This window comes from Podarcis liolepis, assembly GCF_965112155.1.
Source record: "Podarcis liolepis genome assembly, chromosome: 13".
NCBI classification, from domain to species: Eukaryota; Metazoa; Chordata; class Lepidosauria; order Squamata; family Lacertidae; genus Podarcis; species Podarcis liolepis.
In genome coordinates this window covers 51,455,390-51,474,336 of record NC_139573.1, presented here as the reverse complement: position 1 = coordinate 51,474,336, position 18,947 = coordinate 51,455,390, and the positions used below count along the sequence as shown (strand labels likewise).

The following is an 18,947-nucleotide window of genomic DNA, read 5'->3' as shown; positions in this document are numbered from 1 at the left end:
AGCGGCTTAGTCATGCTGGCCACATGACCCGGAAGCTGTACACCGGCTCCCTTGGCCGATAAAGCGAGATGAGTGCTGCAACCCCAGAGTCGGCCACGACTGGACCTGATGGTCAAGGGTCCCTTTACCTTTACCTAAGCTACTGGAAGTAATGGGGCCCTTTATATGTCCAACTAACCTTTGACAACAACAAATGGTCACTGTTCTTGGTGTTGAATGTATTCTATATGGTAATTTATGGACCTAATAGGTATCTAAAGTCATTTGCATATAACAAAATATGTATTTTATCAAAGTAATTGTTGAACTGAGATACAATTAAGAAGAAGTATAATAATAGTGAAATACAATTAAGAAGAAGTATATTTGGGGGGCAAGAGAGTGGGGGCCTAAGCTATAGCTTATTTAGTTTATACGTAACTCCGGCACTGCACTCACTCCCATATTAGAGTTGATGCAAATGAAATCCCTGATTTGGACTTTGTGCAGAGCATATACTAAAGACCTCTCCACCACAAGAAAGAGTTGCAAAAAGTTTCACTGCAAACAGTCTTAAACTAGTTACAAATTGCAAATACAAAATAACATATTGCACTTAAACAAACTAGCAATGCAATCCAGTCTTCTTTAAGTCTTTATGTCCAAAATTTTCCCCTCTCTCTGATCCCAGAGAAAGATCCTGTACAAGCAACTTCCTTGTTCAACAACACTGGGCTGACTCACTGGCTCCAATGACTGCTGAGTTCTCCAATTTCCCAAGGATTAATAATCACTTAGCATACACACGGAAATGGAACCTTCTTATACAACTAGAAAAATAATATGGAAGATTATAGCAATATATGATCACAGTGGCAAGATTGTCATATGCACAAAGATGGAAGGACTTATTATTAACCTACTATGGAAGAATGGTTATTGAAATTAATGAATTTGGCTGAGATGGCAAAGTTGATGCGCTTAATTAGAGAAAAATCATTGTTGACATTTATTAATGATCAGGAACCCCTTATGGACTTTTTGCACAAAAAGGAAAGTGAGGTTGTGATAGCTGGGTTTGAAGACTGGATAAAAAGTTGGTTTATAGAAAGTAAAAGCTGGATGTTATTATGAAGCAAGAGTTTTGCCCAAGCTTTTACAGCTGATCAACAGAGAATTGGAAGACTTTTCCTTTTATTTCTTTTCGTTTCTATGTTAAAAACTCTTGATATTTGTATTGATTCTGTATATCGCCTTTTCTTTGTTTTTCAAGCTTTTATAAAAAAAAGGCTTTTTAAAAAATGAAATGGGAATCCCCATCCTCTCCTGCCGCATTCACTACAGTTAAACCTCCTTATCTAATATACAACTCGCTTCATATGCACTGAGTCCCTGGAGCCCTGGGTGCCTTGGCCACCACAACATTTTAAAGGAGGGGGCACCCACAAAGTGTGGCACAGCCACGCATGCACGCTGGGGGGGCATGCACGCACTGCACCATCACACCCACTGGCATGCGCATGCTACATCACCACACCCTGCTATGTGTGAGTGTGACATCAGCATGACAGAGGTGTGATGACATAATGTGCATGCACCCCGGTGATGGTGCATTGCCCTAGGCACTTGCGGAGGCAAGCCTGTGCTGCTGGCTCGTTTTGCAAAATGCATGCCTCTACATAAGTTTCTGAATACAACACATTTCAAATATATAACATTTTATGCACATTAAACTTATAATTTTAGCACCCCACTGCCCAAACGGAAGTATCTGTTGTGACTGGAATTGGCAGCTCAGATAACTGGCTGTCAATTGCTGAGACATTACAATAATAATAATAATAATAATAATAATAATAATAATAATAATAATAAATTTTATTTATTCCCTGCCCTCCCCAGCCAAGACTGGGCTCAGGGAGGCTAACACCAAATATAAAAACAATTGATTGAAATACAGCTTAAAACAAGATTAAAACACAACATTAAAACATTAAAATGCGTTAAAATGCAACCTCATTTCAGTGGAAACTCAATAAACTTTTTTGGGGATGAAAACATCAAGTCTTCACCAAGGCTAGCTATCCAGCCTGGTCCAACACGGGCCAGAAAAAAGCCAGGAAAGTCCCCAAATAGGAGTTCCAACACAGAAGGAGAAAGGAAAAAAGAAAGAGGGGGAGAGAATCAAATTGATTCCAAGCCAAAGACCAGGCGGAACAACTCTGTCTTACAAGCCCTGCAAAATTACTGCAGGGCCCTGGTCTCATGAGACAGAGCGTTCCACCAAACTGGAGCCAGCGTTGAAAAGGCCCTGGCTCTGGTTGAGGTTAATCTAACTTCCTCTAGGGTGCTGCCATTTGTGGACCTTAAGGTCCTCCATGGGGCATAACGGGAGAGGCGGTCCCGTAGGTATGAGGGTCCTAGGCTGTGAAGGGCTTTAAAGGTCAAAACCAGCACCTTGAACCTGACCCTGTACTCCACCGGGAGCCAGTGCAGCTGGAAAAGCACTGGGTGAATATGCTCCCATGGCAGAGACCCCGTGAGGAGCCTCGCTGCAGCATTCTGCACCCGCTGGAGTTTCTGGGACAGCTTCAAGGGCAGCCCCGCATAGAGAATTACAGTAGTCAAACCTGGAGGTGACCGTCGCATGGATCACTGTGGCCAGGTTGGGGCACAAAAGTTAAGGGACCAACTGCTTGATGCGGCGAAGGTGGAAAAATGTCTCCTTGGCTGTTGCTGTAATCTGCACCTCCATGGAAAGGGAGGCGTCAAGGATTACACCCAAACTCTTAATGGAAGACACTGGCACTAATTGGGCTCCTGCAAGAGAAGGGAGTTGGTTAAGCCATTTCCGTGCTTGGGAGGAGAGGGGGTTGCGGGTTATCCCCTCCCACACACGCGGGGGCTGGCCTTTTGCCCCCGCGAGATCCAGGGAATCCCCGGGCGTGCCTGCGACATGGCCCGCCAATCGGCGGGCTGGGGAGGCGTGGCCTAGCCTACTTAAGGCCAGGCACGCCCGGGGACCACCCTCTTTCCCCTTGCCAGCTGAGCGGTTTTCCCATCCCACCCACCCTTAGGCTTAGCTAGCTATGACCTTGCTATGGACTCCGGTTGGTCGCCGCAAGGGGCCTGGTAGGAATTTTTCCAATTTGGCGCACCGTCAGCCTTTTGGTTTTTTCGCCTACCTCGTAGCAAACGTCACAACGTCCGCGGTATTGGCGGTTAGGCATTGGCAGGGGTTTATTGTTATGCAAATGAATGGGGTGGAAGGAAGCGCCATCACCTTCCCCCAAGGAAAGGGTAGTCCGGTAGAGGACTCTGGGGGGCGTTGCCTTGTCCGAAACCTAGGGAGGTAAGGGCCTCCGGCATGCCCCCGAGCGGTGACACCCGTGGGATCCTAGTTGGCGTACTTCAACAGGACTCCCATGGCTTGTGGATAACCCTTCCCGGTCTCCATGCTGGGTAGTCGATAGGAGCCAATGCCTAAGGCCAATACCTTTCAATTCTGTAATCAATAAAGTTGTGGCCTTTTTATGCCCATTAACCTTATATAATGTGTCCAGTGTCTTCATTTCACATGGGGGAAGGGACTTGCCACCCAATAAGCCTTATCCACATGGCCTGAGCATGCTCGCTGAGCTTACCACTTGGGTGCATATGAATTGGGTTTGTTTTGTTTTTTTTCTGTTTGCTCCCAGGCCTAATTCACTGTACAAGGATGCACTGGAAACTTCAGCTCTCATTCACCTCAGAAGCAAACATGCAAACAAAAGTCTGAAAGCTACCTGCTGCCCTGAGCAGCACAATGGAGTGAAATTTGCAATTCTTGGAGGAATTGTAATCATATAAGAATTGAAGTAATTGAAAAAAATCTAAAGTTACAAATTGGAAATAGAACTCATGGGTGTTTTAATATTATGGGGAAAATACCAGTTACAATACAAATTATAAATGCAATATCCTGGAAGAAACAGCATATACCAGCAATTTATAAAAAATGACAGTTTGGCATAGGATTTTTGAGTATAGATAGATAGATCAAGATAAATCTATAGATGATAGATAGATAGATGATAGATAGATGATAGATAGATAGAGATGATAGATAGATAGATAGATGATTGATAGATAGATGATAGATAGATAGATAGATAGATGATAGATAGTTAGATAGATAGATGATAGATAGATAGATTAGATAGATAGATAGATAGATTAGATAGATAGATAGATAGATAGATAGATAGATGATAGATAGATAGATAGATGATAGATAGATGATAGATAGATAGATAGATAGATAGATAGATAGATGATAGATAGATAGATAAACCTAGCATCACCGGGTTATAAATAAGATTAGAAGTGTTAGTTTTAGAGCAAAAGGAAAAGTTTCTCCCTCCTTGTTTCTAGTTGTTTCTAGTTTAGAAATTGCTGTAGGATATTTGGTAGTCTGTTCTGATGTTCAGTAAAATAGATGACTCATCTTGGAGGGGGCAAGCCATGCAGCTGGTTTTCCAACTGCAGCAATCATTTTTAATTATTCCTACATTTAAAGCTAAATATGACAGCTGTATTTCCATGCAATAAGACTCAGTTGCCAGATTACAGTAGTTTTGCAATCAGGAAATGGCTTATTTGAAGGTACTTCTTTCTTACAAAAAGCCGGTTGATTTAGTAATAATACAGGGCCCACCTCTGCAGCACATGAATCAAATTAGCGATGAGCAGATTTCCCCAGTTCCAATCTGCTATTGTTCCATGAATTGGCTATGCTCCACACTTTGCCCAGATTGCCTTCTGGATTTAACTTTGGAGAGTTTCTAAAATTAACTCCAGAACTGGAGCATGTCGTTTCTTGCATCCTGTGTTCCTTTTACTCATGTACATCTTTCCCTCTTCTAGATAACCATCATCATCAAACCTTTTATTGGCATCACATACAAACACCCATAGCAAATCAATACAGAATTACCGCCTTCCCAGTGGCACAAAACATTTGTCAAATGAAAAAGGCAAAGCAGTCTAACATTACATCTCTAGGTTTCCAGGGAGATCAGACGTCTGCAATGTGTTTCGACGACAAAAAGCCAGATAAAGATATTTAGCCACTAACTTGATGAGCTCCTGATTATTCCCCAATACAGCGATACCTCGGGTTAAGAACTTAATTCGTTTTGGAGGTCCGTTCTTAACCTGAAACTGTTCTTAACCTGAAGCACCACTTTAGCTAATGGGGCCTCCTGCTGCCACTGCGCTGCCATTGCACGATTTCTGTTCTCATCCTGAAGCAAAGTTCTTAGCCCGAGGTAATATTTCTGGGTTAGCAAAGTCTGTAACCTAAAGCGTATGTAACCTGAAGCGTATGTAACCTGAGGTACCACTGTAATAGAAAATGTATGACCTCTAACTCTGGTTTCCATTTGGGGATGCAGAGTTGATCTCGGAACTGCTGGTGGAGATCAACATATAGTTTGCATTTAAGAACCATATGTGTAAGAGTTTCCACCTGATGGTCTTCACATGGGCAAATTCTTTCTCCTTCCACCAATCCTGAGAACCTTCCCTATAGGAGCTTTGAAGGATCTGAATTAAACCTGGCCAGCGAAAATGCCCTTCTTTCTTGAGGATTAAGCAAAAATTCAAGATAATTTTGGTTAATTTCATGTGCCCAAGAAAGTTGAAAGTTAAGAGGTTTTCTCTGCTGCTGCTGTGAGTTCCTGGTGTTCAATGTCCCACAACCCAGTTTTTATTATAGCCTTGGCAGATAGTGGGGACATCAATCACAAAAATTCCACTGACAGTTCTAGATAACCAGTGTGTACGCAGACACTTGTGTTCGTGGAAGAATAAATTTTGGCAGGATCGTGCCCAACATGGCATCAAGACTCCTTTTCACACTGTGTTTCATCACTACTTGTTCTTGTTGCTAACCTTGATGAACAAAATTAGGAATGAGTGCAAGTGCTTCTTCCACACCACATCTGACTTGGAGATTTTCTCTTCCAATCCACTGTATCCTGGCTGATCTGTTGTGAATTTCCTTTTTTCTTCTCTGTTATTTGTTTCCTCGTGTTAGGAAGACCGGTTGATAAGAACATAGAATGGTTGGGAGTTACTGCCACCACTGGTTGGTTTTTTCATACAAATAACTGGGCACCGCTGAATAACACAGAGTGACAAGGAACAGCTGAGGCAATTGGGAAAGGGTCGTTTGAGGACTCTTCATTGGCACAGAACTGCACCTACAGGAATGGATGTATCATGCCTGACATTCCTCCCTTTTTTTGTAGCTTAATGATATTTTCTCGTGGGCATTCATGAGCTACTATCAGTAAGCTTAAGGGGAACAGATCTATTGACGTTGAAATGTAGCTGAAGGTTTTTAAGATCATGGCTACCCTTAGGTTCCTTGATCAATGGCACCTTGATTTAGTTTTGTGTACTGCAGTAAGTGGTTGATGTATTCCGGTTCCACTGATTTGATTTAGCAGCAAAACAGCTACCAACACGGATTGTCAAGGTTTATCGTCAGCATTCAAATAAATTAATGCAAATTTGTTTTGATAGCAACAGCTACCTCCATGACAGCGTCTCTGACGGCATGTTAATTTGCTGCCATAGGTGTAAACTGAATTATTTCAGAGCTTTGCAAGGGATTTTACATAATCTTTTCTGAAACAACATGCTTGCTATCTGATGCTGGCTAGGTTGCAGTTATTAAGAGGCATCAGTGAACTCCTGCTAAAAAAAAGGCAGTTGTTTAAAATCCAGGATTCAGAAACTGCATTGGTCAAAGGTTTTCTGACCCCCTCCAGCTCCTTTTCTCTTTTTTTTCATGGGGTGGGGCTAGGATTGGGACAACGACATATGAAATCCAGTGGTCCAGAAGATCTGGATGAGCATTAGGTTGGTGGAGATGTTGAATAAATTTAAAAGGATTTCCTAGACTGGAGGTACCCCTCCTAGTAAATCGAAAGAAAAGGATGGAGGCTCCATGTGGAAAGATAGGCCTTTGTTGAAATACAAATGTGCATAGGGACATAATATAGTAGTTGCATAAAGTGATTTAAAAAAATGACAACTACAAGGTGAAGTTCAGTTACCGATAGGTAGCCATGTTGGTCTGCCATAGTCAAAATAAAGAAATTCCTTCCAGTAGCACCTTAAAGACCAACTAAGTTAGTTCTTGGTATGAGCTTTTGTGTGCATGCACACTTCTTCAGATACACTGAAACAGAAGTTGCCAGATCCTTCTATATAGTGAGAAGGTGGGGAGGGGTATTACTCAGAAGGGTGGTGGGAATGGGAGATTGGCAGATAGCTGAGATGAGCCTGTTGGTGACTCTTAACGACTGTAATAGGTCTTACAGGAAAAGGTGAAGCTCAGTCCAGATAAAACTGAGGTTCTGTTAGCTGGTGGCTCCTTAGTCGAGATGGATGGGAGGTTGCCTGCTCTTCATGGGTTACACTCCTTCTGAAGGAGCAGGAACATAGCTTGGGAGTAATCCTGGATCCTTTGCTGTTGCTTGAGGCTCAGGTGGCCTCAGCAGTGCAGACTGTCTTCCATCAGCATCAGCTGGTGGCCCAGCTTTGCCACTCTCTGGAAAGGTATAGCCAAATTCCTGTTGTCTATGCTGTGGCAACCTCTAGGTTAAATTACTGCAATGCTTTATACATGGGGCTGCCTCTGAATACAGTTCTGTAAAGCCTTAAACAGTTCAGGACCACAATGCCTCAAGGTCCACCTCTTCTCATATGAAACTGGCCCAGTAAAGGTAAAGGACCCCTGGACAGTTAAGTCCAGTCAAAGGCAACTATGGGGTTTGGAGTTTGGATTTGATATCCCGCTTTATCACTACCCGAAGGAGTCTCAAAGCGGCTAACAATCTCCTTTCCCTTCCTCCCCCACAACAAACACTCTGTGAGGTGAGTGGGGCTGAGAGACTTCAAAGAAGTGCGACTAGCCCAAGGTCACCCAGCAGCTGCATGTGGAGGAGCGGAGACGCGAACCCGGTTCCCCAGACTACGTGACTACCGCTCTTAACCACTACACCATACTGGCTCTCTGACTGGTTGCGGTGCTCATCTTGCTTTCAGGCCGAGGGAGCTGGAGTTTGTCCACAGACAGCTTTCCGGGTCATGTGGCCAGCAGGAATAAACTGCTTCTGGTGCAACAGAACACCATGATGGAAACCAGAGCACACGGAAACGCCGTTTACCTTCCCACCACAGCGGTACCTATTTATCTACTTGCACTGCTGTGCTTTTGAACTGCTAGGTAGGCAGGACCAGGGACTGAGCAACAGGAGCTCACCCTGTTGTGGGGATTTGAACCACTGACCTTCTGATCAGCAAGCCCAAGAGGCTCAGTGGTTTAGACTACAGCACCACCCATGTCCCCCCGGACCCTGCAATTATCATCTGAGGCCTTTCTCCAACCAAAGCACCCGCAACATACAGATCCGCCATTTCCCATATCCACACAGAACGCCCCCTGGCACTGAAGTGGTTTCCCCACCCACCCATTTGGTCCGCTCCAGGCCATCACTGTGTCTTATCACCCTTTATCTTCTTCAGAGGAGCAGGTGTCAATCATGTGACCAAAGCTAGGTGCTTAAATGGGTTTGTCTGGGAGCACATGTGGAAAAGGTTTTATTGAAACATGGCCAGGGCAAAGGCAAAAATGGAACATCTTATCTTTCTGTCTCATACCCTCTGTCCATCACAAGTACGATGAGCCTTGACTTAAATTCATATACCTTTAATGGTGATTGATTTGATCCCTGCTTTGTTTCAAGCTCTGAAAAACATGGTGGTTCACCGAACACGTATACTTGGGGTGGCACTATTCCTTTTATGGGAGATTACGTAAACTGGGCAGTACCATTTGAAACCCCAACAGCATAGCTGTCTGATTGCCATTCCTCTTCTTCTTCTTCCTTATAAAAGGGGAGAGGTGTTGTGCAAACTGGAACTGTTTGGAGCCTAAAATGTGTGTTGAAGGAGAGCAATATAGGCAATTATACTGGGCCAGATGTGTAGGAATTAGGACATGATCAATAATATTGCTTTCATCGCTTAGTGAGAAGATGCCTTCCTCTGTTGTGCTTGAATAAATTATTAAGCCAGCTAAAATTAATGCAGCTGAGAGGAATCATGAGGATCTTGTATGATGATTGCTGAAGAGTCCTATAATCTCTTAAAAACTAATTTCCTCAGTAATTGACATAGAATGTGGAATTAATTCTTCTGACCTGCAAAACCTCTGCGGAATTTATTTCCAGTACAACAGCATACAGTACAGAGTTGATGTTCTGCTTTCCAGTGGAAGATGAACACAAACACGATTGGGGAATACTGGTCCTAGACTGGGATGCCATACTTCACAGTCATTTGTATGTATGACACAGGAGTAACTGTCAGCTCACTGGAAGCAGGTGGTCCTGATTAATTCTACACCAAAAAAGAGAAAAAAGCCCCCATCACTTCCATACACAGGCAAAGACAGCTTTTCTGTACACGGGCACTTCCACAACCTGGAAGCTGCTGGAAAAGGGGGTGAGGTGTAATGGGATGAAGGAGGAACGCAAACCCTGTGCAAAACGGTTGTTGCCAGTACTAAATGAAGGATGAACTTGAGGTCTGATATTGTAGGACTTGTAGATATATTAATGGCCTGTTTTCATACTTATGCTCTCAAGGAGGAGTTTTTATCCAACCAAGTAATTCAGTTGCGTATCTTGATGGTGAGGGTGATGTTATTACCATGGCACCATCGTAATTCTCAACAATTAATTCTCTATCTGTTGGTTGCCACTCTCTAGTGATCTCTCAAGCAAGGATCGATGGTTTTAAGAATCGTGTTCATTGCCGTTTCCGAAAAAACTGATTCATAAAATACATTCCACCAGGGGTGATGCAGAGCCCTCTGACTTTATTTCTGCTTTGGGACAATTTCTAATTTATGTGACCAAACAATCTTGTGGTTGGCACATTCCTACGAAAGAGGAGTTTATTTGGCAACATTCTCAGCCAAAATCACTTCATCATTTAAACCTAGAATTATGTGATGGTTGTATATGTGAAATAAGCCTGAGTCAATTATTTTATTGAAATTTTACTGAATGTTCATTTGACGTTAACTTTTCAATTTTAGTAGATGTTTGAAAAGGTCCGTATTTGTTAGCCAGTTTATTAACAATATTTCAGAACTGCAGGTACTGGAAAGCTGTGTTCAGTGCTGCTGTATCTCTACTTTTATCGCTTAATAGGTCTTAAAGGTGCCATCCATAAATAGTTTTTCAGTTCAGTAAAGCCACACATTTTCCATAAATATCCCGAAAGTTTTCTCCATCTCTTTATTATAACATGGAGCTATGAGTGGTAATAGTCCTGGGCCAATTTTTTTGTTTATATTTATGTTGGATATCAAATATAGCAGAAGGACAAGAGTTTAGTCTCTCTATCAGATCTAGTATAATCCCATAAAATATTTTTTAAGTTTGTTGATAGAGTCTCCTGCTCAAGAATTATGGATCTGTCTGGATGGAACCAATTTCTTAGATAGGTTAGCATAGCAGCATCGTAATATTTATTAACTGAGGGAAATATGTCTGTCTTGGTTTAAACTATTGAATAAGGTTCTTAAAACTGCTCTCAGCCTTTTCTACTGCCAAAGAAACTCATATATATATATATATATATATATATATGCAGGTTTTGGTGTCTTCGGGTGTCTTCCCGTGTAAGAGTTGGGGTGTCTAGGCGACGTTTCGACGAGGTCTCACTCGTCATCTTCAGGCTGGTGCTTACGGCTTCTTGTTACTGGAACAGAGCAGGATTCCAGTAACAAGAAGCCGTAAGCACCAGCCTGAAGATGACGAGTGAGACCTCGTCGAAACGTCGCCTAGACACCCCAACTCTTACACGGGAAGACACCCGAAGACACCAAAACCTGCATTCCTGTACCCGTGAAAATCTACGAAAGCATATATATATATATATATATATATATATATATATGGCCAATGGTCTAGGAACCTTCAATTGTAAATTTAAGAACAAGATCTTAGTTGGCAGTACCCTTTTTTTCTAAACCATGATGTCTGCAACTATGACGATTGCTTTAGTTTCTCTTTAGCTTCTGCTAATAATTTTTCATGATCTTATTTTGAAATTTTTGCTAGTGAGTCCAGTATTATTCATATACCCAAGTATTTAACTGGGGAGACTTTCCAAGATTTTTCCCAATGGGTACATTTTTCCCAATGGATAATTTATCTATGCTAAAGGCTAATGATTCTGATTTTATATGGTTAATCCTCTAACCTGATACTTTACTAAATTCTTCTACCACATCAAATGTGTTATCTGGGTCTGAGATACAATGGCTTTTGCAAGGGGTGCAACAGATAATGCAAGCTGTAATGAACTTAAAGGGCAAGCTGTCTTGTTCCTCTTTTCAGATAAAATACCTCTGAGCTGCTTCCATTCACTGAAACAACGACACTGGATTATGGTAATTTAATGTAATCCATGTTATAGATATACATTATTGATGCTCATAGGCATAAATTTCAGATCTATTGGATAACTGTATTCTACATCATGATTTAAAGGCATCTTGGTGTCATTGCTAATGCGATAATAATTTTTGAGCTCCCTTTTCTTTTAGTGTCAGAAATATTCTAGTACAGTGGTATCTTGGGTTAAGTACTTAATTCGTTCCGGAGGTCCGTTCTTAACCTGAAACTGTTCTTAACCTGAAGCGCCACTTTAGCTAATGGGGCCTCCTGCTGCTGCCGCGCCGCCACCGCACGATTTCTGTTCTCATCCTGAAGCAAAGTTCTTAACCCGAGGTACTATTTCTGGGTTAGCGGAGTCTGTAACCTGAAGTGTCTGTAACCTGAGGTACCACTGTATATATCAGGCATCTGTGGACTCTCCTTCCAGCAGAAGTTGGATGTCATCTGTCACGGATGTTTTGGTTGAGATTCTTGCATTGCAGGGGTTGGACTAGATGACCCTTAAGGGTCCTTCCAACTCTACATTTCTAAGTTTCTATGATCTGACCTGTTGAGCTGAGGAGTTTTACGTGGAGAAGCCTTATTTCTGTTGCTTCTGTCTGGGCTTATTGTTCTTAAATTATTAGTTGATTTTGTGATTTATTTATGTTTACCCCACTGAGTGATGCAAGCGTTAATTCATCAACGTTAATTCGTTAACAATGAACTTGAAGTAGATTTCTAAGTCTTATCCTTGCAATAACAATTTCTAGTTTTAAGTTCCAAGCAGATTTAGTCAAACAGATTTCCTAGACCCCCCCATTTTCTTTGCAGCAGCTATTAAACTGGAAACCAAAATGTGTTTAACTTCAGGTGATCTCAGTCTCCTCCTAAACTCTCTCTAACCTGGATACTATGAAAAATCAAGGCCACAACTCCCTGAATTGATAAAACATGGCTGAATTTACAAAACATAATAAACAGAGACAAATAAATAAATAATGTTGGAGCATATAGTGGATTAGATTCTTTATATTTTTTAATAAAATGGTATGCCTTTTTAATCTGTAATTTACCCTTATCACAGACCTCATGATGAAGAAGGCAAACATTGATAAACCTTAGTTTTTAAAATGTGTGTTTGTTTGTTTGTATGTGTGTGTAGAGTGTATGAATGTCTTGCCCAACGTATCTAGATGAAGGTCATCTTGTCTTTGTGGAGCCAGTGTGGTGTAGTGGTTAAGAGCGGTAGTCTCGTAATCTGGGGAACCGGGTTCGCATCTCCGCTCCTCCACATGCAGCTGCTAGGTGACCTTGGGCTAGTCACACTTCTCTGAAGTCTCTCAGCCCCACTCACCTCACAGAGTGTTTGTTGTGGGGGAAGAAGGGAAAGGAGAATGTTAGCCGCTTTGAGACTCCTTAAGGGGAGTGAAAGGTGGGATATCAAATCCAAACTCTTCTTCTTCTCTTCTTCTGTTATGCACTCTGTTATTTTTCTTGCGCACTCTTTTGATCCTGTTTTTGTTACTTATTTCTTACATTGCTAGCATGGGTGCCAAACACTCTTTCCTTTTGCAATGCATTGTTTTATGAGCGAGGACACCACCTTGTATGGATCATTATGTAAAAGGTGTAAGATCCAGTGATTTGCATTCATTAATTCATCAGCGGCAATTTCTCAACCCCCGCTGGAGACTCAAGGCCTGCTAATGGAGCCCTTCTTCTCACCTTTGGCTCACATTGTATCATCTGGATCATCAAATTAATCTCCCATTTATTGCAAAAACCTCATTTGGAATACACTCTCTTACTGCCTGGCCTGACAGAAAGCAGAAATATATATGGGTGGCTGGAATTATTCAGGAGAGAATTGCAGCAAAGATGCAGAGGGGGTGGTGACTTGCTTCCCAACCTTTCCTTAATGAGGCAACATTCATGTGCAACATTTATTGATAAAAGGCCCCTTTATTAATGGAATGCCTCAAATTTTTTTGCACTGCGTGAAACTTTTGAGTTGGAATTCTGGGCTCCTGCTCACATGAAATATTCAGGGAATATTGGGAATAGCAAGAAATAATTAGAATCATAGAATCATAGAGTTGGAAGAGACCACAAGGGCCATCGAGTCCAACCCCCTGCCAAGCAGGAAACACCATCAGAGCACTCCTGACATATGGTTGTCAAGCCTCTGCTTAAAGACCTCCAAAGTAGGAGACTCCACCACACTCCTTGGCAGCAAATTCCACTGTCAAACAGCTCTTACTGTCAGGAAGTTCTTCCTAATGTTTAGGTGGAATCTTCTTTCTTGTAGTTTGGATCCATTGCTCCGTGTCCGCTTCTCTGGAGCAGCAGAAAACAACCTTTCTCCCTCCTCTATGTGACATCCTTTTATATATTTGAACATGGCTATCATATCACCCCTTAACCTCCTCTTCTCCAGGCTAAACATGCCCAGCTCCCTTAGCCGTTCCTCATAAGGCATCGTTTCCAGGCCTTTGACCATTTTGGTTGCCCTCCTCTGGACACGTTCCAGTTTGTCAGTGTCCTTCTTGAACTGTGGTGCCCAGAACTGGACACAGTACTCCAGGTGAGGTCTGACCAGAGCAGAATACAGTGGCACTATTACTTCCCTTGATCTAGATGCTATACTCCTATTGATGCAGCCCAGAATTGCACTGGCTTTTTTAGCTGCCACGTCACACTGTTGGCTCATGTCAGGTTTGTGGTCAACCAAGACTCCTAGATCCTTTTCACATGTACTGCTCTCAGGCCAGGTGTCACCCATCTTGTATTTGTGCCTCTCATTCACGTAATGCTTATAACGTTTTGCTGGGGAGGGGTTTATTCACATTTCTACCCATGGAAATTAGTCAGGGAGCCTGTTGCTTGGCAAGATATGCTGCAGATGTCATAGCCCCCCCCCCCTGAAGTTCCATTTAGAGAGGCTAGGCAGGATGTCCTCTTGTTTTTAGACTACATACGATTCTTGCTCAGAAGCACCTTCATCTTTTGTGAGGCATAAAAAATGACCCTAATATATGCTCCTTGGGCTAAGTTAGAACTGACTGCATTGTTGCACACCACTCCAATCTCTGAGTGGTGTGAGATTTCAGGGGTTCCTGACGCTTACCCAGCATTCATGTTTCCTCTTGAAATGAGGCACACTGGAGCCTGCTGGTGTCTTTATGTTATATGGTTTGCTTACACATATATACAGCCTGAGACTAAAAGGTTGAAAAAGGTAAAGGACCCCTGGACAACCAGTCGAAGGCGACTATGGGGTGTGGTGCTCATCTCGCTTCAGCTGGCGTTTGCCCGCAGACAGCTTTCCAGGTCATGTGGCCAGAATGACTAAACTGCTTCTGGCGCAACGGGACACTGTGATGGAAGCCAGGGTGCACAGAAACGCCGTTTACCTTCCCACCACAGTGGTACCTGTTTATCTACTTGCACTGGCATGCTTTCGAACTGCTAGGTTTGCAGGAGTTGGGAGAGAGCAATGGGAACTCATCCTGTTGCAGGGTTTTGAATCGCCAACCTTCTGATCGCCAAGCCTAGGAGGCTCAGTGGTTTAGACCACAGCACCACCTGCGCTCCTAACTTGAGTCTACAATGGAGGGGTTCACAGCATCAACACCCCAAGAGGGGTGTTCAACAGAAATCAAGCATTGCTGTGTCTCTCTCAGTTCCCAGATTGCTGCTTTTGCCTTCCGGGTCACACGACTTCACTCTCTGCTCTTTCTTTCTAACAAAGGAGGGGTACCACCTCCCCACCCATATGTCGTCTCCCACAGAGCCCCTTTCCTTTGTCCCCCTTAATGGACCATCACCCAGGTGATCGCCTCATAAGGAAGAAAGCATGGCTTATATTTTAACACTTGCTAGATCCAGGAGTTACAAGGGTCTCGGCACACAGGCTACTTCCACACCCCAGTTTCTATAACAGGATCAATATCTCCAAATTTTAAGGTCTCAAAGTTTAAGGTCTCTTTGGAAATTCAACCCACACCACAGTGCATCAAGTCTTAATTCTGGATGCTGATCAAGGGCATTTTGGGCTTCCACCAGCAGCCAGAATTAAGACTTCATCCATTCTCATTGTCAAAATTGCTTGGGAAATTTTACATGCATTAGGAAGCTGAAAGTCCAGGAAACCTCATTTACTAGAAAAGTCTAAGAATGGGTCTTTTTTCATCTTTACGTGGCTGGAATGTAGCCTACAATATAAAGGTGAAAGTCATCAGCTGATCTGCCTACTCTTCCCTCTGACCACACTAGCCCTTGGTGAGCTGCTTCCAGAAGATTCCTCTTGAGGGAATAATGCCTCCTCATCCCTAAGCCAAGGAAAATGGGAGATGAAATGACCCCCACAACAGTGTGCTTCCATATCACCTGGGAAGCCAGAAATTAGGCCCACCTTAAGACTTCCAGCGGGTGGCGCTGTGGTCTAAGCCACAGAGCCTAGTTCTTGCCAGTCAGAAGGTCAGCGGTTCGAATCCCTGTGACGTGGTGAGCTCCCGTTCTTCGGTCCCAGCTCCTGCCCACCTAGCAGTTCGAAAGCACGCCAGTACAAATAGATAAATAGGTACCACTCCAGCGGGAAGGTAAACAGCGTTTCTGTGCGCTGCTCTGGTTCACCAGAAGCAGCTTAGTCATGGTGGCCACATGACCTGGAAGCTGTCTGTGGACAAACGCCGGCTCCCTCAGGCTGTAAAGTGAGATGAGCGCCGCAACCCCAGAGTCATCTGTGCCTGGACCTAACAGTCAGGGGTACCTTTACCTTTTTAAGACTCCCTGTTGGAAAAATTTAAGGTAGCACATCAGTAACACAGTGTGTGTGTGTGTGTGTGGCGGGTGCTTGTAAAATACTTCAAAGCAAATTACAAAAGATAAAACAGTAAAATCAAGAAAGATTTACAGCGCTACTTTAAAACATACAAAAGTTGAAATACTAAAACAGATTAAAATTGCCTCAACTTTCTAAGCATCTGGGCAGGCTTGTCCAAACAGGAATGCTTTTAGCAGGTGCCAAACAGAGTACAATGAAGGCACCAGCTCAATCTCAATAGGCAGGGAGTTCCAAAGAGTATTAGTTGAGGACACTGCATTTTATTTTCCTTTTCCTGTTTTTCTTTAGGTTAGTTTGTTTTTAATTGTATTGCATTATGGAAAAAAAGGAGGGACATGGGTGGCGCTGTCGGTCAAACCACAGAGCCTAGGACTTGCTGATCAGAAGGTCGACGGTTTGAATCCCCGCGACGGGGTGAGCTCCTGTTGCTCAGTCCCTGCTCCTGCCAACCTAGCAGTTTGAAAGCACGTCAAAGTGCAAGTAGATAAATAGGGACCGCTCCGGCGGGAAGGTAAACGGCCTTTCTGTGCGCTGCTCTTGTTTGCCAGAAGCGGCTTAGTCATGCTGGTCACATGACCCAGAAGCTGTACGCCGGCTCCCTCGGCCAATAAAGCGAGATGAGTGCCGCAACCCCAGAGTCGGTCACAACTGGGCCTAATGGTCAGGGGTCCCTTTACCTTATGAAAAAAAAACTTAATAAAATTTCATGGGGAGGGGAGAGAACAAACAATAAGTGTAAACAATCAAATTCTTAGAACTGCAGAACAGGTATTATGTGGCACCTGTACTCATGCCAATTCTACCAATCAAAGTGGTCGAGTGGGCAAATGTGGAGTAAGTTGATTTCATAGGAAAACTGGTCCCAAGTGTTAAGGGGCTTTATATACTAATAGCAACACTCTGAACCTGGCCTGGGAGGCGGTGAACCAGTGAACACCTCTGAACACATCCCAGTGTTACCTGTTGATAAGGCCTCAAGGTCAAGAGAATGTTGAGATGTGGTGACTGTGATGCCCCTTTCAAATCCTTGACTCTGTTTTGGATGGGGAGGTGGAGGCTGTGTGAGAAGCCAAGAACGCATATAGTTTGCAGAGTCATTCCCTGGCAAGATCTGCCGGATCTGTCCTTTGCTATTAATATGTTTCTGAGAATCCTCTCTTGCTGATCACAAGGCCTGTCCTTGCACATTGACGATAAGGACAAATGCCATCCATAACAGCCATTGTTTATTCCTACTCGCTCATTTCTCAGAGCTCCTTAATCTCTTTTTGCGTCTGAGTTGGCCACATAGGTCAAGATGCAATCTATACCAGCATGCTAATGATGAAATGTATAGTTAAAAGTCCTCCAATATCCATCAATAGTCTAATTAATTGCTCGGGCCAAACCTTCAGTCTGGGTACATGATGCACAACCCCCTATCCCTCTCTACTCCACTCCATCCAGTCTTGACTTTAATACAATGCATTCCCTCTCTCTCTCTCAGCAACCGCATGGGACAAAGTGAGCTGAAATATTGATGCATCTGACTCATCCCCTTTTAATCTGCTCCTTCAGCTAGGAGGCGTAATGCCTTTGGATCTAGTTTTAAAACTAGTTACGATGCCCAACCCCCTGGAAAAGAAGAATGTAGATTTGCCACATGGAACACAGCCTCGTGCACAAACCAAAGGGTTGAGAGGTAAAACAGTAGGACCAGGGCTGACTGGAGCCAGAAAACCAGTCCTAAATCATCGGGATTATGTCTTGATGGTGAGCCACAGCCTTATAAGTCTCTGGCTTTGAAGGTGACCTTTGTCTAGGGATGTTGGAGAATTCATTTGACAACAGAAATGGGAGCAAGATATTGGCAATGTTTGCTTAAATGTTCTATGTCCAGAACAGAAATAAATCCAGCAAATACAATTGATATTCGCTGCTACAGTTGCTTTGAGTTCACAAATTATACACAATTTGCTACGTTTCCTGTTTGCATTGAGTTTCCTTGGCATTGAAATGAATGGGGTGATTTGCATAGGGGACATAATTCCATTACAATGGACAACAGGATGAACAATGTAGGCTTTGGTGGAAGATGGATTGCAATGGAAAGGAATCAGTGTTTCACACAACCAATGCCTACTTCTCAATGCAGAGCTGCTACTATCGCACAACTGGGGTCACCAAAGAGCACCCTTAGGAAACGTGAGTGGGATATTTCAGCACTTGAATTGAAACTCACCTGCAGACAAATGGAGAGAAGGCTTGCCCACCATTGTGCTACCTACCATTCTAACTGTGCCAGTCTTCAGATTATGTTAAGTGATACTTCCAAAGGGTGGAAAGAGTTCAGGCTTCTCAGATCTACTTTTTTAAACAAACAAAAACTAGCACCTTAAGATATACCATTCACAACCAGTTGCAAATGATATACAGGTAGAACGAAACAGCATGGTGTCTCAGAGCACATTCTAAGCCAAAGAATTTGTTTTTAGTACCAGAAATTAGCTAAATTCATAGTCCTTCCACACAGAAGTCCAGCCTTGGTTATTTTCCTTCATTTTAGCAGTGTAAAGTAGTGTGTGTCATGAGTATGTGTAATTATTGAAGTCTAACAGTAGATTTTCATTACA

The 18,947-nt window shown here is 43.1% G+C and overlaps 1 long non-coding RNA gene across 1 annotated transcript in view; it reads right to left on the bottom strand.

Moving 5' to 3' along the window:
* Positions 1–6,911: 6,911 nt before the first annotated feature.
* The window catches only part of LOC310692431, a 37,004-nt gene continuing 24,968 nt past the window's right edge, over positions 6,912–18,947 (bottom strand). Inside the window, exons 2-4 of the long non-coding RNA XR_014518806.1 lie at positions 18,603–18,681; positions 7,351–7,582; positions 6,912–7,063 (exon numbers count right to left, since the gene is read on the bottom strand). This is a non-coding gene — a long non-coding RNA (uncharacterized lncRNA). The remainder of the gene's footprint in view (positions 7,064–7,350; positions 7,583–18,602; positions 18,682–18,947) is intronic.